The sequence below is a fragment of the Rhinolophus sinicus genome, linkage group LG03 (assembly GCF_036562045.2).
Source record: "Rhinolophus sinicus isolate RSC01 linkage group LG03, ASM3656204v1, whole genome shotgun sequence".
Lineage (NCBI taxonomy): Eukaryota > Metazoa > Chordata > Mammalia > Chiroptera > Rhinolophidae > Rhinolophus > Rhinolophus sinicus.
Genome location: NC_133753.1, coordinates 59,573,284 through 59,596,571, shown reverse-complemented (window position 1 = coordinate 59,596,571; position 23,288 = coordinate 59,573,284). Strand labels below are relative to the sequence as shown.

At 37.3% G+C, this 23,288-nt stretch overlaps 1 protein-coding gene across 10 annotated transcripts in view; it reads left to right on the top strand.

Moving 5' to 3' along the window:
- SEMA6D (semaphorin 6D) overlaps positions 1 to 23,288 on the top strand; it is a 560,420-nt gene that overhangs the window by 256,498 nt on the left and 280,634 nt on the right. For all 10 annotated transcript variants that reach the window (XM_074327776.1, XM_074327791.1, XM_074327784.1 and 7 more), the window contains one exon: positions 5,312 to 5,383. The gene's annotated coding sequence lies outside the window, so the exon portion shown is untranslated. The remainder of the gene's footprint in view (positions 1 to 5,311; positions 5,384 to 23,288) is intronic.

Sequence of the window (23,288 nt, the reverse complement as noted above, 5' to 3'; positions counted from 1 at the left end):
CCACCCAGAGTCAGTTTCCTTTCCATCACCATATATTTGATCCCCTTTACTTTCATCTACCAACCCTCCCCACCTTACCCTCTGGTAACCACTAAACTATTGTCTGTGTCTATGAGTTTTTGTTTCTTCATTTGTTTGTCTTGTTCTTTTGTTGTTTTCAGATATACTCAGATGACGTATTACAGAATTGTACATCTGAAATCTATGTAACTTTACTAACAATTGTCACCCCAATAAACTTTAAAATAAATAAATAAATGAATGAATGAATGAATAAATAAATAAATAAATAAATAAATAAATGATAATCGGAGCAGAAATAAATGAAAGAGAGGCTAAAAAATAATACAAAGTATCGATGAAACCAAGAGGTGGTTCTTTGAAAAGATAAATAAAATTAATAAACCATTGACCAAACTCATCAAAAGAAATAAAATAAAATAAAAAAACCAGAGAGGACCCAAGGAAATAAAATCAGAAATGCAAGAGAAGAAATGACAGTGGACACCACAGAGATATGAAAAATTTTAAGAAAATACTAGGAGCAATTATACACCACAAATAGGATCATCTGGAAGAAAAGGAGAAATTCCTAGAAGCATACAATCTTCCAAGGCTGAATCAAGCAGAAACAGAAAATATGAACCAACCAGTTACCATTAATGAAATCGAATCAGTAATCAACAGACTTCCAATAAACAAAAGTCCTGGACTAGATGACTTCACAGGTGAATTCTACCAAACATTCAAAAAAGAATTAATACCTATTTTTCTCAAACTATTCCAAAGAATTCAAGAGGAAGGGAGTCTCCCAAGCTCATTCTACAAGGCCACCATTACCCTGATTCTAAAATCAGACAAAGACGTTACAAAAAAGAAAAGTATTGGACGATATCCCTGATGAACATAAATGCAAAAATTCTCAACAAAATATTAGCAAACTGAATTTAGCAATCCATTAAAAAGATCATACACCACGATCAAGTGGGATTTATTCCTCCTATGCAGGGTTGTTTCAGTATCTGCAAATCAATTAACATGGTACACCACATTAAAAAAATGAAAAATAAAAATCATACGATCACATCAAGAGATGCAAGAAAAGTGTTTGACAAAATCCAGCATCCATTTATGATAAACAAAAACAAACAACAACAACAACAAAAAAAACTCTCAGCAAAGTAGGACTAGAGTGAACATATCTCAACATAATAAAGGCTGTATATGACAAACTCACAGCTAACATCATACTCAATGGGGAAAAGCTAAAAGCATTCCCTTTAAGATCAGGAACAAGCCCAGTATGCCCCCTTTTATTACTTTTATTCAACATAACATTGGAAGTCCTAGCAACAGCAATCAGACAAGAAAAAGAAATGAAGGGCATCCAAATTGTAAATGAAAAAGTAAAACTATCATTATTTGCAGATGACATTATACTATATAGACAGAGACTCAAAGATTTCAACAAAAAATTATTAGCACTGATAAATGAGTTAAGTAAAGTAGCAGGATACAAAATTAATATTTGGAAATTGGTTGCAGTTTTATACACCAATAAAGAACTGTCAGAAAAAGAAATTAAGAAAACAATCCCAGTTACAATTGCATCAAAAAATAAAATACCTAGGAATAAATTTAACCAAGGAAGTAAAAGACCTGTACTCAAAAAACTATAAGGCATTGAAGAGAGAAATTAAAGAAGATACAAATAAATGGAAGCATGTACCATGCTCATGGATAGAAAGAATTAATACAGTTAAAATGTCCATACTACCCAAAGCAATATATAGATTCAGTGCAATCCATATAAAAATACCAATGGCATTTTTCACAGAACTAGAACAAATAATCCTAAAATTTATATGGAACCATAAAAGACCCCGAATATCCATGGCAATCCTGAGAAAGAACAAAGCCAGAGGAATCACACTACCTGGTATCAAATTATACTACAAGTCCATAGTAATCAAAACAGCATAGTATTGGCATAAAAACAGACACATAGATCAATGGAACAAAATAGAGAGCCCAGAAACAAATCCATGCCTGTATGGTCACTTAATCTATGACAAAGGGAGTAAGAATATTCACTGGGGTAATGACAGTCTATTCAATAAATGGTACTGGGAAAATTGGACAGATATATGCCCCCCCCCCCAAAAAAAAAAAAAAAAAAAAGGAACTGAACCATCTTCTTACTTCATATACAAGAATAAACTCAAAATGGATTAAAGATTTAGATGTGAGACCTGAAACCATAAAACTCCCAGAAGAAGAAAATGCAGGCAGTAAACTCTCAGACATTACCCTTGATAATATTTTTACTGATGTTTCTCCATGGGTAAGGGAAACAAAAGAAAAAATAAACAAAAGGACTACATCAAACTAAAAAGTTTTTGTACAGCAAAGGAAACTATCAACAAAATGAAAATATATCCTACAGAATGGGAGAAGAGATTCACCAGTGATATACCTGATAAGGGCTTAATGTCCAAAATTTGTAAAGAACTCATAGAACTCAACACCAAGAATACAAACAATCAAATTAAAAAATGGGCATAGGACTTGAATAGACATTTCTCCAAAGAGGACGTACAGATAGCCAATAGACATATGAAAAGATGCTCAACATCACTAATCATCAGAGAAATGCAAATTAAAACCACAATGAGATACCACTTCACCCCAGTCAGAATGGCCATCATTAATAAATCAACAAACAATAAGTGATGGTGAAGATGTAGAGAAAAGGAAACCGTTGTGCACTTTTGGTGGGATTGCAAATTGGTGCAGCCCCTATGGAAAACAGTATGGAGGTTCCTCAAAAAATTAAAAATACAACTACCTTATGACTCAGCAATTCCATTCCTGAGTATTTATCAAAGAAATCCAAAACACTAATTCGAAAAGATATATGCACACCTCTGTTCACTGCAGTGCTCTTTACAATAGCCAAGATATGGAAACAACCAAAATGCCCATCAATAGATGATTGGATAAAGAAGATACAGTACATATTTACAATGGAATATTACTCTGCCATAAAAAAGAATCAAATCTTACCATTTGCAACAATATGGATGGACCTAGAGGGTGTTATGCTTAGTGAAATAAGTCAGACTGAGAAAAATACTATATCTCACTTAGATGTAAAATCTGAAGAACAAAACAAACAAAACAGAAACAGACCTATAGATATAGAGAACAAACCGATAATTAGTAGATGGGAGGGAGGTTGAGGGGCTGTGTGAGAAAAGTGAAAGGATTAAGAAGTACAAATGGGTAGTTACAGTAACATCACAGGGATGTACAGTATGGGGAATATAGGCAATAGTATTTTAAAAACTATGTATAGTGTCAGATGGGTACTAGACTTATTGCGGGGATCACTTCATAAATTATATATATATATATATGTCTAACTAGTACACTGTATACCTGAAACTAACATAAAATAGTATTGAATGTTAACTACAATTGAAAAAAATAGTCAAGATGTTTAGTGCAGCATGGGGAATATAATCAATATTCTATAATAACTATGTACAATATCAGGTGGGTGGTAGACTTGTTGGGATTATCTCTTTGTGAGTTGTGTAAATGTCTGATCACTATGTTGTTCTGTATGCCTGAAAGTGGTAATAAATAAATAAATAAATAAATGGAAAAAAGAAAGCACAGATCAATTGTCAGTATCCAAGATTTGAATGGCACAGATGAAATTGTCCCACAACTAGTAGACACTCGGGCCAGAGAAAGGAGTCCTGCCTCTGCACTGTATTCATTTACCTTTAGGAACACACTGGAAAGCCATTCAGTATGGTTTCCAAGACAGACCCCTTCTACTCCACCGCCTTGAGGATCCCTGGGGATTTACTCCATAAACAACTTTTTCTATATTTCCCTTTCCATCAATCCTTGAACTCTTTGAGATTTCTGGGTATAGAAAGTCTGTCACTGCCAAAGTCCTCATCAGCATAAATTCGTACTCAGTTTAGGTAAACAGTCCATCTTTTCTGAACCCAGGGGTATACCAAGTTGGCGCAGTGGGCGCTATCTGCTTGGCGGGGAGTATTTTATCATTGACGTGGTTGAGAATTATCAGTGCATGATGATGCTAAAAAGCATATCAACCTTCAGTTGGATGTACTATTTTTAAATTCTCTACAGCAGGGCACCCCCATATTGTCTGAACCTCAGGCAAATCCCCTGCTTTGGAGTGCCATTATCTAAATCCAGAGACTTTTGGAACTATTGCTGTAAGGTTGTTCTTTTTGAGGGGAGAGTGTGTAGGAACATCAAAGTGGTCATTAGTGTTTTGTTTTTCCTTTTTGAGGAATTTTCTTAGATCATGACATTTAAGCCTATTCAGTTATATATTCAACAAGTATTCATAAGATCAAGTACCTAGATATTAGAATTATAGTCATAGGCAAGCCTTGCTCCATGCCCTTCATCAACTCAGACATCTAAACATCTTCCAGATTCTCCAGAAGCTGTCTGTTTATTTGTTCATTTATTCAAAAAAGTGTTTATCTAGTAACTACTATATGCTATGCTATTCATCGTGCTAGATATTTGAGGTAAGGTTAGCATAGAAATACTTGACTGTCTTGATGTACCTTTCAATCTGCCATGTATGCTTATCTCTCTATTTATATAAATAGATTTACACAAACAGAGTCACCCATTTTTACCTTCATGATTTTTCCTATACCGGTATATCAAAAGCTCTGTTATTTACTTAAGACTTTCTTTAAATTGACACATTCTTAAATTTAAAACCATTTTAAAAGGAAACATTTTATCTCTAAGTAGGTAAATAGAATTTCTTATGACCTGTAATAAATATGACATAAATATAAATACAATGGAAACAAACCTGATTAATAAATTCTAGCTGAATCTTGTGGTCTGCCAAGACATAGGCTAGTTAAAAAAGAGATTAGCAAAGATTAGGGACACACTTTAACCAATATAAGACTTCTTCCTAAAATTCATTAGAATTATTGAGAAGGAAGTAACATCAATACGAATATGTGCCTTGTTTCACATAACACAGTCTTGTTACCTACAGTAACCACATTGCATGCCTAATAACATCCTGTATGAGGCTGTTGGCTCACATACTGGTTTTGTGTGGAGAAATCTTTTTTGTTGAAGGCTTAGGATGCCTAGGTAAATAAGATTGTGAACCTAATTCCAATTTATTTTCTCTTTCTTTTTATAATAGGTAGGCGGTTCTTTTTCACTGCACTTGTAGCTATCCTAATGTCTTTTTGTTTATTTTCTTTTCTGTTTACTGTAGAATGCAGAGTCCTGGATCTCTTGGCCACAGATTGACAGCCTGGAATCCAAAGGAAGACCAAGACTCCTAACGGTAAGGCATAGGTCTTTTGCAAAAGAGTCTCTTTCACGTGAAATGATACTACCATTTAAGTTTGAACTTGGAAGATGTAGTCTTCTTAGGGACATATATATCATCTAATTTGGATTTTTGCCATACTGGCGCTAGACGTGCTTAAGTAAGTGGTCAGATTAGCTTTTCAGATTGGATTCTTGATTTAGTATAGAGCAAAATTCAGGCTTTGTTATGAGTTTTTAAACCTTCTTTGCCAGTTTAGAAAAACACAATAGGATGAGAATAAAGATAAGCAGTAGAAGCACTGCTTCAAATATACCACTTGATTAATAATCTAGGTCAGTTTGCTGCTTACCATACGCTAAAAATGCTTTATGAATGTGTTTCCAGATTTTAATCAGTGTAAAGTATATTGTTTCCGTAATCAAATATTATACTATACTGACCGTGTCTGGCCGGCAGTTGAGGAGCAGGACAAGTTATGTGGTATGTATAGAGAAAAATATTGCTGATTTTAAGCAAGTGATAAGAATAGAAATAACCAAGTACCAAAGAAAGATCATTAATTGACTGAGACACGTGACCATTTTACCACATAAATATTTGAAGGAGCAGGCCAGTAAGCAGTTCTATTCAGTGACCGTGGTATGAGGTGACTGAGTGAATATCACTGTAACCATGAACCTCTGTACAGAACCCGTGAGCACCAATAGACTATCATAGTAATTGTGTCTGTTAGTCCTTATAAATGTGTCTCCAAGATTCTAATACTTTTTACATTCCTGGTCCCCTGAAAAAAAGATGGAATTTTCTGATTCAGAAAATTCTCTTTCCCCTAAGTCACTTTTTTTTTCTTTTTTTTCTAATCAAGTGCTGATATGCTCCTTGCTTAAACTATAACTCATTCAGTAATGAGGGGACAGAATCCTTCATAATATATGTCTACTTCATCTACGAGTTTCTATGCCAACTAAAGGTTAATTCTCATAAAAAGGCTGGCTCGCCATGAGGTGGCAGTAGAGAGGCAGTGTAGTCTGGACGGCAGATCCATGTTACATACCTGGTTTTGGAGCCAAACTAGGGGTTGGGCCTAGTGGGAGAAGCTAGAACACCAAGGTAAGCTGCTTTTGATTTTGTTCTTTGTTTTTATCTGGGAGTGCCTTTCTGAAGAGGGCTAGGCAGAGCTGTTAGGAAAGTCCTTGATAGTAACATCTGAGGTTGATAAATCAGGAGAAAGGGAAATAATTCCTAAACTATACCAACCTCAGGTAATCAGAGTTCTGGCTGGTTGTTATACACACACACAAACACACACTCACACACACACACAGACTGAAAGAGAAGAGAGAAGGAAAAAGGAGAAGGAAAAAACAAGAGAAAAGAGGAGTGGGGAAGGGAGGGGAAGAAAGGGGAGACACGTTTCATCATTGGAAAGCAAGGCTACGTTAGATCAGCAAGAAGCCAGAAGGCAGTTGTGGCTGATAGGGAGCTACTTATGGCAGTTAAGCTCTGAAGCCACATACCTTGGCATTGCATCCTCCATCCTTAAAGGGTCCAAAGTGCCAGTGGAATAGGCACTAGGGTGGGTTCTAACATTCTGTACGTTTTGATATCCCCTATTGTACATAAAAATCAGAAAATGCTAAAGATAGATGGCATTTTCAAAAACTGCCCAGGAGGTGAGAGCCCTAGGTCACTTAGTTAACTAGTAACAATATTACGATTAGAAGTTCACTAGTCCTGTTGATCAATAAATAGCCTATCCTTTGTAAACCATAAAAGCAGGGAGAGTTTGATATTTTCTTCCAAACAGAAAAGGTATTAAAAGAGTTTGAAACTTAATTCCTTCTCATTTTTCTTAATATTTTGGACAACTGGTTAAAATTCGGGTCACAAAGGAGTTTATGGTATTATCTCTGATTGGTCTAGTAAGTTAACAGGGTAACCAATTACTGTGCCACAGGATTCCTCAGAAATTTTATCCTTAAAGATACCTCAGCCATCAAATATTGCTTTCTTAGCTCTTATTTTTTTTCCTAAGTAGAAAGTCAAATAAGTAGGAAGACAAATGGCGTACTGTTCTGTGTTCCAACTTTTCTTAGCTTCAAGGAAAATATTTTATGAAAACTCAGAATACAAAACAGGTAAAATAAACTTGGAAGAGATAATGAGACACTCTAATCTTACATGCTTCCCAGCCATGCTCTCCCTCTCCATCCAAAATGGCCCCAAGACTGTATTGGAGTAAAATGAATGCCTTGATATGGTAGAAGAAAAGGAGCTTTGTGGCCAAAGACACCTGGATTCAAATCTTGCCTCCATCATTTACAATCTGTGTGACACTGATCTTGTTACTTGATTTTCCCCAAGCTTCGCAGCTTCCTCATCTAAAAAAATATGAATAACATTGGTATAATAAAGTTGCGTTAATGGTTAAATGAAACACATACATGTAAAGGAGTGCTGGGTAGAGACTGGATCTTAAATTGTTATAGCTGGAAAATGTTAATTTGATGATTGTAACTGGATTCTGCAGTCTTAAGTTGGAAGGCTGATTCACTTTTAGGGTTAAATGTGCTTTTATTCTGTCAAGAACTACTTGCCTGGTTGCTGATAACTCTGTAGACATAGAGTACAGATCCATTTTTCTGGAGGAAGAACTGATGCATACATTTTTGCCTTGTCTAGGAGCTAGCATCAGAAACAGTAAGTAAACACAATTAGACAGTGCTGTCCCCACAGTGTCATGGGAGCTTCCCAGAAAAAAAGATTTAGCCTGAGGAAAAAATACTTCGCTAATACTGTTGGTGGCCTTAGGAATGGGGACAGGCATGAGAGGAGAAGCCAGGCAGTCCTCTGTGGGAAGGTATGGTGGCCCCACACTAGCCATACCACTCTGCCATATCTGCTATGCTCTGGGCCTTTCCCCTTGGCCACTGCAGAAGAAGCTTTGGTGCCAGTCCCCAACAGCCCTGGACATGTGTGACTTGTGGAACCCAGTGGACCCTTGATAAGACCAGGACAAATCAGAGTCAGCCCTATTTGAGAGAGGTCTATGGCTGGGCCTGGGAGGCTCCTGGGCCATAAGACAGTAAGGTCAATCCTGGAAAAGATCTATATCACAGGTTGAATCCAATAATCACACTTGAGTCCCCAGCACACATTGATACAATCTGAAATAACGAGTGTCTATAGCTGCTTTCTCACCAAGTCCCTGGAAGTCTATATGTGAAACAGAGATCTGGTACCAATGTGTACAACTCTTTATAAAGTAGTAACTTACATTTTTTGTGCATTAGAGAATTGGGATTAATACTCAAAACGAAAACTTCTCATAAAATAAAACTAATGAGATGTGGCTCTGAATGGATTTCAGAAACATGTCTTCCCAGCCTGCCTGGGGTCTTTTGGAAGGAAAAAGGTTTTCTTTGATTATCAACAAACTATGGAAAACCATGACTACCCTGCTAGAAACCCTCTACTTTCTTTTCTTTGACCCATAAACTCTTTCTTCCCCCTTAGTTTCTTAAGACTTCTATTAGTGATCGTTTTGTGACGGTGGCTTTGTAATCTCCCAATTCCAGCTCTCAAGTGGGGGGGAAAAAGGCTTATTGGCGAGCGCACAGGGGTCTGGAAAGGCCGTTCCTTTCCCAGCTGGCCAGGATAGCCGGAAGCCTAAGAAGGCTGTCCACAGGCTGTCTGGCTAGAGTAAAGGAAGAGGAGGGGACGGAGGCTTAATTTCTAGCTGGCTGGACTTCGGAAGGTGGCCTCCTTTCCCTTTGGCTCATAAAATAGAATAGAAGGCCAAGAATCCTGGCTTCGTTCCTGTCAGCTTGTCGCCTTGTTTGTAGGCTTGTGGAGTGAACTGGGTCCGGAAGAAGCCCTCAGGCTGCCTGAGAAAGGCTTACAACTGAGCCTGGAGGAATACAGACCCTCCCTGTCGCCACTGGGGTCAGAATCTCCTTCCTTTCAATTTGGAAGAGAAGTGGAGTGAGGAGTAAATGGCCTAATTAGTTGTGGAATGTTTGCTCAATATATTGGGGATCTTTTCTATTTTCCCATGAAATTACCATAAACATAAATTGCAAAGACTTTTATTTCTAAGTATCCCAGACGTTATTGCACACATCAAAAGGTACATAGCCTTAAGTCTTAAACTTATGAGTGTATTTTTTGTTACAAATGTTACATGACTCCAAAGAATAATCTTAAAATATAATTTTTCTCCAAGACACTTGTTTGACCTTAATGAAATGTTCATTTATATAACATCACTCTGATAGGTACTAATTTTATTAAAACTACTCAATACCTATGGAACATGCTACGTGCAAGAAGTGATGAAGTCTTAATTATTTTTGTTTCCCCAGTGCTTAATAGAGTGTTTTTTGCAGTTTTATTGAAATATAATTGATAGACAAAAACTGCACAATTATAACGTATGCCATTTGATGAGTTTGGACATATGCATACATGCATGATATCATTGCCATTATCAAGGCAATAAATATATCCATCACCTCCACAAGTTTCCTTGCGTTCCTTTGTTTTGTTTTAGCCTTTGTTTTTGTTTTGTGGTAAGAACATCTTTTACCCTCTTAATGAAATTTTAAGTGCACAATATTGTATTGTTAACAATAGGCATTATACTGTATAGCAGATCTCTAGAACTTATTTATCTTGTATAACTGTAACTATGTACCCATGAACAACTCCCTATTTCCCCTTCCTCCTATCCCTAGGAACCACTTTCTATAAGTTTGACTAATTTAGATACCTCATATAAGTGGAATTATGAAGTATTTGTCCTTCTGTGATTGGTTTATTTCACTTAACATAATGCCTTCCCAGTTCATATGTGTTGTCGCAAATAGGATTTCCTTCTTTTTGAGGGCTGACTGACATTTCCTCTATGTATATACCACATTTTCTTTATCCATTCACCCATTGATGGACATTTAGGCTGTTTTCTGGCTATTGTAAATAATGCTGCAGTGAACCTGGGAGTGAAGATATTGTTTTGAGATTCTTATTTGAAATCTTCTGAATATGTACTCAGACGTGGGATTGCTGGATCATATGGTAGTTCTATTTTTAATTTGTTGAGAAACCTCCAAGCTTTTTTTCATAGCAGCTACGCCATTTTACATTCCCACGATAGCACATAGGGTTTAAATTACTCCAAAACCTACGTGTTTTGTTTTGTTTTGTTTTTTTTAATGAGAACCATTCTGACAGGTGTGAGTTGATATCTCATCAGGGTTTTGATTTGCATTTGCCTAATGATTAGTGATATTGAGCATCTTTTCATCTACCTGGTGTCCATTTGTATGTCTTCTTTGGAGAAATTCAGGTCCTTTGCCCATTTTTTAATTGGGCTATTTGTTTTTTCATTTGTTTGTTTGTTTTGTTTTTGCTATTGAATTTAGGAGCTCCTTAAGTATTTCGGAAATTAATCCTTTATCAGATATATGGCTTGCAATTATTTTCTTCTGTTCCATAGGTTGTCTTTTTACACTGTTCATTGTTTCTTATGCTGTGTAGAAGCGTTTTAGTTTGATGTAGTCCCACTTGTCGATTTTCACTTTTGTTGCCTATACTTTTGGTGTCATATCTAAAAAATAATTGCCAAGACCAACATCATGACATTTTTCTCCTATGTTTTCTTATGGGAGTTTTATAGTTTCAGGTCATACATTTAAGTCTTCAATCCATTTTGAGTTGACTTTTATGTATGGTGTAAGATAGGGGTCTGATTTTATTCTTTTGTATGTGGAGATCCAGTTTTCCCAGCACAATTTATTGAAGAGGCTATCCTTTCCCATTGTGTATTCTTGGCACCCTTATTGAAAATCAGTTGCCCATATGATTGGGTTTATTTCTAGGCTCTCTATTTTGTTCCATTGGTCTTTATGTCTATCTCTATGCCACTACCATACTATTTTAATTACTGTAACTTTGCAATATATTTTAAAATCAGGAAGTGTGATACCTCTAGCTTTGTTCTTTTTTTTTGGTGAAGATTGTTTTGGCTATTCCAGGTCTTTTGTGGTTGTATATGAATTTTAGGATTGCTTTTTCTACTTTTGTTAAAAAAAAAAAGTCTGCCATTGGGATTTTGATGTCAATAGAATTTAATCTGCAGATCACTTTGAGGAGTATGGATATTTTAACAATATTTCAAGGCAAAGACAGTAATGCCCAGCATATATTCCCTTTGTTCTCCATATTTCTTGGCGTCTTTGCAATTAGGCAGGGCACTATGACCAATTCTAGACAATGACGTATGAGTGGGAGATGAGTGTGTCACTTTTGGACTGAAGGTGTGGTAGCCCATATGTAGTTTTCCATGGTTTTATGGTCTGACTTTATGGCATGATTTTATGGCAATCAAGTAGGCCTGTGCTCTAAATGGCATAGCTACAGGATGATGGAATCTCCATCAACTTGGATCCCTGAGTGACTATGTAGAGCAGAGTTCCCACACTTGCCATAAAGTATAAGCAAGAAATTGCTTTGTCATGTAAGTATTAAGTCATTGAGATTTGGGGTCAGTTTGTGACTTGCATAATGGAGCTCATCCTGACTAATACAAGTGCCTAGCAAGTAGTTAGCACTTCCCTCAAGTGGCTTACAATTATGCTGCTAAATGGGGTGTCTGTAGTGGGAGATGGTATAGAACAGGTGGTTAGAACAAAGAGAATTGTTGGGGAAAGTTTGTAACACAGGAAAGGTGACACTTATGCTGTTAGGTTGGTGCAAAAGTAATTGCGGTTTAAAATGTTGAAAATAATTGCAAAAACCGCAATTACTTTTATACCAACCTAATAGATCTTGAAAGAGAGACATGGGCATATTCCAAGAGAGAAGCTAGGTAGGGGTAGGGTTTCCAGGTGGGAATTCCTGCCCGTTCTCAGGAATTTTTTTCGCTTTCTGTTCCCATTCTGGAATCCTGAGATATAAACTGTTTTCTGTTCTCTGCAATGAATCATTTCCACAAAGTGATGGTCGATAGTACCAACCACCTGGGTTCAAGGAGCCGATTTTCCTGATTTCCTGATCAACTTTTCTCGGGATTAGGGAATGGGAAAGCGAAAAATATTCCTGAGAACAGGTGGGAATTCCCACCTGGAAACCCTAGGTAGAACATTCTAAGCAAAGGCAGAGAGATAGGAAAGCATTCTCTATTTGAGATGTTGATGCTTCATTCATTCATGCAGTCAGTCAGGAGTACTCTCGACACAGTTGATTAGTTGAAATATAGATTTCATGGGAGGATTGGTGGAGAAATAAACTGCAAAATTTACTTAGGATCAAGTTGGGAGGGGGCTTTGTTTATCTTGTTTTCTTTAAGAAGAATTTTAGGTCACCTTTACAATCTTAAAATATAAGCTTTTATTTGATAAAAAGAGATGGACTTAATTTTGTGTATGTGGAGCATATGAGATTTTGACATACATTATTTTCAGATTCAATTAAACACAAATCAATAATAGAGTTTAGAATCAGCTTAGAATTATGTTCTATTTCTTCCACATATCTATTGTCCTACCTGCAACCTCTCCCATGCTCTTGTCTCCTACAAAAACAAAACAAAACCAAGAACACCTGGAGTCATTTTAGAAATAAAAACTGGGAACAGGGGTGAAGAAACATGAATAGAGACTATAGCTAGCACGCCACAAGCATGCTGTCTGATTTAATTCAGTCAGTTGTTTTATATTTTTCCCATGGACCCATTCACCCCAGCCTAAGATGACTCCTCTTTCAGCTCAGATGTTTTTCATGACTGATCCATTCACTGTCTTAGCACACCTTCACCTCCCTCCTTTACCAAGAGGCCTTGGGCAGATGATATCTTTAAGTATAGGTCTGTCTTTCATCCAAAAATATGTTAGCATTTGAAGAAGGAGGAAACAGTAATAATTAGTAGTCATGTAAAAAGGTCATATTGTATGATTAAAGTTTCATGATGTTGGAACGATATGGATAAAACAGAAAACTGACATTCTATAAAGTGGAATATATTTTATTTTCCCTAAGATATTAATTCATTTAACCAAAATTTATTGACTAGATTCACAAACTAGATATTTCCATAGTTTCAGGAAAATATATCCTTTCCCTAGGATTAATTACAATATTTGGGGTTTTATTCCTCCCCAAAATTAGTGTTTTTAAATACTACATAAACTCTTACAGGAAGCCACATGTACATTATGTTATCAGTCCCGTCCTAATAACCTGGGTAGCGTATGCAATGAAGAACACTTGGATGCTAACGATGACACCTTCTCGGGCTTACCTGGATGGGGTAACATATTTAAATTGCCTTTCCATAGCTACTAAGAGCCCAGGTACTAAGCTCAACCCTGGCCAGCTTTCTCTCAAGTGTTGCCATTAGTCTACAGCAGGGAAAGATCATGAATGACCTGGCATAACCTATTTCACCACACACTCAAAAAAACTCAAACCACAAATTCCAGTAATTTAGCATTAATGTCATCACTTTATATTGGAGAAGAGCATATTGCTACCATTACAAATAAATTTAGTCCATTTAATGTTTTAATAAGCAAGAGAAAAAAATAAGCAAGAGAATTATTCTGGAAATACCTAAATATCCATAGAATTCAACATTTTTAACATGATTTTTTCCTTTCTCTCTCTCTCTCTCTCTCTCTCTCTCTCTCTCTCTTTCTCTCTCTCTCTCTTGAACTGATCTAGTGAGGAGCATGTAACTAAAACTAACCATTCTTTATACAATTCACTTTCTCAAGCTTGCAGTTTACTTCATTGGTAAAGCTGACCAAAAGACATTACTGGATAACCTGTTTTTGTACCTGATATCGTGATGTAATCAAGTAAGCTGTGGCAGAGAGAATATTGGCTCAGTCTCCTCATAGTTCAGCTCTTTCTATGTAAATGCCGAAGCAGGTGCTCATAAAACCTGAAATCATGACCTTCTTTTTCTGTGGCTTGAAGTTAGAGCAAAAGTGTTCCATCAATAAAATCTTCAATGGTTTTTCGATCTTCATAATGTCACCCAGCAATTCTCTCCTTGAGTTGAGATAATAGCAGCAATTAGGCAGCTTTTATTTCTCAACCCCTTTTAACTTTGCTGTCTTATAAATGAGCATGCTGCATATATATATGTAACCACTACGGAGAGCATGCTGGCCAGTGTCAGAAGCAGTGGAAAACAATTAGCCCGTTCATGAATTATCTTTTATTTTTCACTTTAGCCTCAAAGGTTAAATGTGAATGTGCTTAGATGCCTCACTTTCTGTTTTGACCACATGTGAAAGCTTTGATGGAGTTCTGCAGAGAGTAAGAAAAGTAAGATTTGTGAAAATCAAGCACACTTGCATTTATTAATGGTCACTAATGGCATGTAATTAAAGTAATTCCAGGAAGGCAAGCAGACAATTAACTTGTTGGAAGTGTCAAGGAAGGGCAACGACAGAGTTTAAAGTTCCTGTCTGTCTGGTTCATGTTGAAGTCCCACAAATATCATAAAGAAAGCGTGATGCTAACCGGAAGGGTCAGGTTAATGTTAGACCTTTAGGAAGCAACCATGGAGTCTGTAAGAGAAAAAAAGCAAAGGGCCAAGGGCAACATGCCGGGGTGGTGTGGGATAGAAGGAAGGGACCCAGAACCAAAAACAGTCTTCTTAAACCATAGTGGTTTAATCAGAGCTTTGACAAGGGTTAACTACAGCAGATGGCAAACAAAAAATGATGAACATGTTAAGTTTTTCTTCTCCATTATTTTTTGTGCTTCAAGTATGAACCACATTCATCAGCACTAATTGGTCTTGGTCAAAAGTCACTTCGTGCGTATATTAATTTTATATTACTAAGTTGGCTTAGAAGCTCTTGGGGGACAAAACTTTCAGGAATCTTCCATGTGTTCTGCCATGCTTAGTACATATTTAGACATCATTTAATGAGTAGGAGTCTCCCGAATTGCCCATCTAGCATCCCATCCCCAACCTATTTCTGTAAGCCAAGTTCAGTGAGGGGCAAGCATGATGCTAAGTACTAAGAACCTTATCTCTCTTACTGACATTGACCTTTTATGAATCCTATACACAGCCACTGACAGACAAGAACTTCGCTAATAATACTAATAAATGTATACATGTCAGTTATCTTTTATGCACTACCCACTTTATTCTTATCTCATCAGAGCAGCTCTATGAGGCTGTCTTACAAGGGGTAGGGGGCATCCAATTTCTAGTATATCTATGTATAATAAGTTGAAATTTTAGAGTAGAAACTTAGAAGCCAGCCTTTGGGATGAGTAAATTAGGAGTTCTTTTATTATTAACTGAATGATTGCAATATTCTAGGTCTAGGGCCCATTTGCAGTTAAGGGAGTGCAAGAATAAGAAGAGAGAGCCCCCTCCCCACAAATGACAACCACACCTGAAGACAAATGCACCTGGTTTGCAATTCTGTTAAATCATACGCTGCAACATTTCCTGAAGTCATTATTTCCTTCTCATTGTTATTGCACTGCCTGTGTTCTTTATTTCTCCCCTACACAAAAACAGTACTTTCAAAGCAGCTTCTCAATTCCATCTCTCCTTGTCTCTATTGTGTCTGATATACTTCTCCTATCTAATGAGTAACTGATCATATTACTGTCTCACTCAAAAGTCGCCAGCGGCTCTCCATGGTTTACATGACCGAGACCAATCACCTTATCCTGACAGGCACTATTACCCACAATTGGAGCCCAACTTGCCTTTGAAACCATCCCTTATTACTCTTCTTCAGACATCCTATTTCAATGTAAATAGTACTCCATGTATCCTGTACATTCCTTGAGTTTTCTCACTTCCATTCCCTGGCATATGCTGTTCCAACTATTTTTGCATGGTGCAATTCTGCCTTTATTTCAAGACCTACCTCATATGTCACAGTAATGACACACCCTTACTTAATTTCTCTCCCTGCCCTCCACTTCTGCCTCTGAACTACCAAGGTTCTTACCAGTACCACGTTAAGTTGCAGTTATTTATTCCTAGATCTAACTCATCTCCACAATAACACTGGAAGACTCTTACGGAGATGAACTTTGTCCTACTTCTTTTGTATCTTCATAATGAGAGCATACTGCCTTAAAGAAATATACTTCTCTCAACTATCTTCTTTTACCTAGCATAATACCTTAAAACAAACAAACAAACAAGCAAAAACACAAACTTCTCTCAACTATCTTCCCTTATCTAGTGAACTCTGACTTGAATATGAAGACCCACTTTGACTGTTACCTCTTGCAGAAAGTCCTGGGTTAAGTACACCTTTGTTTTTTTCATTGTCTCTTGTTCATAGTATCAAGATGATACTATCATCTTGAATTTATATCATGATAATAAAATTGTGTAATTATAGGGCTGTCTTCACTATGATACTGAAAATCCCCCCAAGGAAGTGTCTAGTATTAAATTCCCTGGGCCTTGATTTATAACTACAATATTGTAGGTGTTCAGTGTATTCTGAAGGACTCTTTAAGGGCTCAAATCCATGAGTTTTTCTTGATAAGGCTGGAGACAGTAGATGAGGGCAGTTTAGATAAGATTAGAGTGCCTTTCTTTGAGGTGAGCAGCCACAAAACACTTCTAGCTCTCAGATTCTAAAATTATGATCTGCCTGGGCTTTGTTATCTTTAACTCCACAACCACCCCATTTACAGCTACAAAGTATTATAGTTTTCTCCTTAAGTGCATGAAGAGGATAAGCACCTTTTGCAGATCTTAAAGAATTTGGATGGATTCTAGAAAATAGTAAATTTCTTTAAACTTAAGCTTTTTTAGACACCTGAGTTTCAGTTATTTGCTGTGGTATATTTCTCATGGTTCTTCTCGGACCGATCTTGACTGTTTGCAAGAATTTGAGATTGATGGATACAGGCCTATTTTAACTCATAACCACTGCAGTTTCCAGACACCTGGCCCTCAAGTCAGGACAGTGCCAACCCCTGTCACCTCCAACTTGTAAATCTATTGTGCTTCGTTACTGGGTATGTCTACAGTGCTTTGAACAGGAGGGGAAAGTGGTATGGCTTAGTCTGTAATCAGTGTGGATTATTTCCCTCTACATGCTAAAGCCAGACACCAGCACTAGGGAGAAACACAGGTGCCTTCTACCATGTTTCCCCGAAAATAAGACCTAACCTGAAAATAAGCCGTAGCATGATTTTTCAGGATGACATCCCCTGAATATAAGCCCTAATGCATTTTTTGAAACAAAACTTAATGTAAGACCCGGTCTTATTTTCAGGGAAACACGGCATATATAGTTCAGCCCTGCCTGTTTAAGTTATAGCTCTATGTACAAAATCATGTTTTAAAAAAAGTAAGGCTTAGTGCAGGAGTCTGGAAGAGGAGTAGGGTGATGGTGTGACGTGTCAATGGTGGTATGAACTTTGGTTAATTAAAGAAAGTTTCCATGAAGAAGTCATTTTCCTGAAAGATGAGGGAAGCATTTAGGAAAGAGAGGGAGGGCAACTGTTTCAGGTGCAGGATGCAGCATGGTATAAGGAGACTTGGACAGTGTCAAGTAAGACATGGGAGCAAAACAGGAAGACGCTTTGGATACAGCAAGGATTCTGGGTAGGGAAAGCATAAACGGTTAAATCACTGAGAATGGGTGTTTCAGTAGTGATCAGTCTAGAATTTAAAGATACGACTTGACATGATAACAGTAGGAGCCATTATAAATTATTAAGTGAGGGGATAAAAGCATGATAAAAATATTTTTGAGGAAACTTGTTTTAAAACTTTTATATTAAAGATACTAGTGAGGAAATAACTAAAACTTGGGACCTATAAGGAGTTTGCCACATTAAATGTATGAGCTGATGAGGGTTTAGAGCGGGAATGACATGCCATTGTTACCTATTCCATGACAGGTATCCCTGTTCAAATGCAGAATGCGTTCAGAGTGGCACCAGAATCCTTCTCAACACAACCCTCGGGGAAACATTTACCAAACAACTTGAGTTGGCAAGCAAGGTGATGCCTAAATGCTATTCCCGTTTTAGACTGTGGTGTAACATGTGGAAATAATATAACAGGGGCCATTATGTAGAACTCGTATGTAGGATATGCAAATGGATACAGGGATGATAAAAAATGAGAAATATGAAATGACTGTAAATGTAGAAATGCAAGGGATTACAAAAAGTTGTTCCAAGAATGTAATAGAGAAATAAGAGGGGAGTTCTTGTTTTGATAAGGAAATGAGTCATTCACAAATCCATTGGGCTTAGGTCCGTGGGAATAGAATTAACTAGGTAGAAGTGGCTTAGAGAGAGGATGAGCTATAATACTGGGGTTGATAACTTTATTCATTCAACACTTTTAATAAATATATTTTGAGCAATTACTTTGTATGGGGCACTTTTGTGGGTCTTCGGGATATATCAATGAACAAGTCCAAAGCATAAATTCCAACAATGAGGGGAGACAGACACCCAACAACAGATATAATAAGTAATCACACAGTTTATTAGAAGTGATAAGTATAGTAAAAGAAAGAGAGATATAGATCAGCATCAGGAATCATCAGGAATTTAGGCAGCATGGAGGATATAAAGTCATTCATTTATAGACCCTCACCATTTGACCTCACATCAGAATATTTGCTAGGCCAACTCCATACAACTTAAGAAATATTACCAGTTAATTTTCTTACCACTGATCATAGAAACTCACTGGCCAGGTTACAGAGGTCTGTGCTGGGGCTTTTAGGAAACCGAAACCAGAGGTTGATCATCTTGACTCTTACGCTGATCTTGTTGTTTTCCTGGAAAGGAATGACCAGGTAACCTCAAGTTGTTGAATAGGATGGAACATCTGGCCTATTGGATCCCCATGTTGCATTCACAGATAAATTTATGCTCCAAAGAATGGTGAGGGCATAATGCCTAATTTTTCCCACTCAGGACACCAGAATCTTAACTGTAATAGTCAACTATAGTCTATCCAAATTTCTATCAACTACAATATCTGGAAGAGATTTTAAATCAGGACTTTTTGAAGACCATAGAAGGATTTGTTGAGGGATTAACCCTAGTTTCTGGAATGGAAACTAAATGGGTTTTACTTTCAGTTATCATGAGGCTACCTTTACTCTTGAATGACCATAAGTATCACTCAATGGTGTTCAGACTTCTGTCTTCATGCCCTTCTCAGTAAGGATTTAATAAAAAGCCTCTCAGCTCTCATAGCATAGGAATGGTATCTACGCTGGCTCACTCTGAACTTTCTTCTCTTTTGTTGGTCCTGTTTCTTGGAGCCTCTTTGGTTTGCTGCAAATGCCCTCCCTACCTTGTTTCTTTCATACTGGGATATGACTTTCTGATTTCTGGGTCCTTTTTGATATGTCTTGGTCTTCCTATCTGCAACAGCTTAATGTTTACTTCACATTGAACCTTTGCAGAGATTTTTGCTTAGTTTACCAAAATGCTGGCTGCCTGCTTTACATGTTAGCCTCATATATGGCTTTGGTCTATTTGCTGGGCCCTGCAACTCTTTCATGCAGGAGGGCTCCCTCTTCTCTCCATTCTTTTTGGCACAATCAGCACTTTCTCTGCATTTTGTAGCATTCTAAGCATACTCTGGCAGCAGGAAGGGTATTTTCAGTCTCTTTTTGGCAATAAAAGTCACCTTTTGCCTGGCACCAAGTTGAAAACATTCTCCATCGTTCAGTGCTTTGACATTGTCTCAGCAGTATCAGTGGACAGGTACTTCCTGTGGAGCACCATTAAATACTGCTGCCCCATCAACAGCCTTTCAGGGACATTTCCTGTGTAGCACTATTGAAATTTCTTCCCCATCAGTAACAAGGCAGGGGTACTTCTGTGGTATTTTAGGGACACTTCCTATGTAACATCATTATAATCCTTGCACTGAGAAGAGTATTGCAGGGTTACTTTTGATTTTGATTAAATATTTGTTGCAATGGCCACACAGCATCTCAAAATCCTTAGTATTTATTTAATTTCAAATATTGTTGTTCTTCATAAATACATAAAATACCACTACCAGTTAGTAGATGAAGCATATTTTATTTCCTTGTCAGAGTCACTCAGTCCATGAATACCCACGTACGGCAATGATGGAATCCAATCAGATTTAAGGCCCTTCTGAACTTATAATAGCATTCAACAAGGAAACAAAACCTATACTATGTATTTCCTGAGTGTTTTGCACTCTTTTTTTTCATTCTTTAACAATAAACAGTAAAAAATATAATCTAAATCTTATTATCAAGGCAGTAATCAATTCACAAAGCAATTCCAATTTGTACAGTTGTGGGGATGGGAGAAAAGAATGCCATGTGATTTCCTGTGGGATAAACCCTGACTCTGGTTGATTGGAAAGGTTGTTTATTAAGCCTTTTCCATTTAGTCTTCAAAGGCTACACAAGGATGGTTATAGTATATCACATTGTACAAATATGTCTTAGAATAAAGCAGTGATTTATGAATACTTACAAATAGTCAATGTAGATTCAAATTGGAATTAATGCAGATATGACTTGTATGCTATAGAGGACATAGATTCACCACTTTCGTAGATGATTTGAATGCCATATCTGTATCACCATGACAAAAGCTAAATATAATTAATTAACTATGGCCAAAATCTGAGTCACTGATCTGCGCAGCAAGCACAAGAGAGATCAATATTTCTAAGTGCCCAGTAAGGTACTGGGTCACACTAAATGAAACCAACCAGCATTTTTGGAGGACACGTCCATATTCCTCAGTATTTTTGGAGACGTGGTTAATACCTTGGAAGAAGGAATAAACACAAAATGACTATAATTAGATAAAGATATAACCCCTACCCCTCAAAAAAAAAAAAAGAAAATGAAGGTCACCAGAAACAAGTACATTAAAACATTATGCAGAGAGAGTGAAATACTCTGGTTTAATTACAATTAAATCTATCCCAAAGAAAGTCATACAATATTTAACCCAAAGAGAGTTGTGCTAGGCTTAATTATGTTATATATCCCACAGTCCAGAATGATGTCATTAAGTTGAGTTAGCTTGACTACTGCATAGAACTAGTGACACAAGGACAGAAACAAAGCAGAAAACCCTACAAGCTAGTCTGTAGATCTTTCATGAGAGTGGCAGGTAGGCGTAACCCTGAGCCACACCAGCATCTCGATTCGGTCCATGCCCTATTTCATATGGCCAACAGATGTGGCCAAGAGATGTTCCCTACAGGGCACTCAACTTTGTAAGCTCTTTCATCAGCCACAGTTAACATGAGAGGAGAAAACAATGTTGTTTCCTAAAATGAGCCAGGAAGATCCAGTCCACTGTGCCAACAACATTGTTTGTTGCAAGTCCATGTTACTGGACTGTGTTTGTGTCGATAATGAAAGGACAAGATTGCTCCCAAAACTTCTTTGTAGTGAGCTGAAATAGGGCAGCAGGTCCAGGTAGGAGGAAATGGCTAGGAGAAATAGCCAAAGTATCAAATGAAAACCTAAGTCTGCCGAAGCCCATAGTTATAGCTGTTGAGAAAATGGGATTTTTGAGACTTAGTGACCACACGTAAGAAATCATTTTTAGTTTAAGCTAAAAAAGCGTGTACAAGGCAGAGTTGCAAACAATATCAGACTATGGAAAGGACAGCTGCAGTCCATGTTCTCAGTAATATTTTCCATCCGTGTACTGAGTGAATTTGTAATGTGCAACTTAAGTCAAGAAAACAAACAGATGTGCACCACAAGCAGGAACACCCATGAAAGAACTTACACAGATTTTATAAAGATTGCACTTTTGGTATTGACTCTGCTGGTGAGAGCGTATTGTAGCAAAAGGTTCCCTATTTGTTAAGTTGTCTTCTGTTAAGGAAGATGAAGATGTTGATATGCCCCCCAAACCCAAATGTTTTGAACTCTTTCTGGCGGATCTGCATAAACTCTGACACACTCCCTCACCCATTCCTATTGTGAGCCCCAGTGCAAGGTTGCCAGACAGCTGGACGCGCGTTACAGCGATGAAAGCAGGCCTACCAAAGAGTCGCATCTGCTATCTTGGCCTCATGTGCACCCTGCTGAAACCAGCTTTTCCACCTGGCCAAAGACATGAGGCAGTACAATTAAATTTTAATGAATTCTTGACATTAGAAAACTCTCTATAACTGAGTTTGTACATTTTTATAGGGAAAAAGTTTAGACTGGAAGTTTAATTGATGACACTAATGTTCAATCTATACTGTCATTGACTATGAATGTATTGTGTGGCTTAAAGAGTCCTTCATAATTTGTCCCTACATGTTTATCTCCTTTATTAGCCCTGCCATTCCTTGACTCACCCAGGGCACCTTCTAGGCCTACAAATACAGGTGTGCTGTGTTTTATCTTTTATACCATATTTTACTGTACCTTTTCTACGTTTAAATACACAAATATTTACCACTGTGTTAGTCACCTACAGTATTCAGTACAGTACCTTGCTGTCCAGGCTTGTAGCCTAGGAGCCGCAAGCTGTACGTAGAGCCTCGGTGAGTAGTCGGCTGTACCATCTAGGTCTGTGTAAGTGCACTCTGTGATGTTCACACAATGACAAAATCACCTCACGGTGCATTTCTCAGAAAGGATCCCCGTTGTGAAGCAGCATGTAACTATATTATAAAATACATTATCTTGTATATTCTTGCATTATTTCTCATAATTTTATTTTTCTATTTAGCTCTTTCCTTCATCCAAGTTTTGGTGAGGGGTTAAGGGTCGGAATCTGTTACCTGCCTCTCCCAGCCCCTGGCAGCAAATTGCCAGTCTCATGCCTCAGTACTGTTTATTAAAGAGCTGATCCTCTCATGGCTGATTTGAGAGGTCTCCTCTACTAAATACAAAATCTCTGATATGTGTGCACCTGTTTCTAA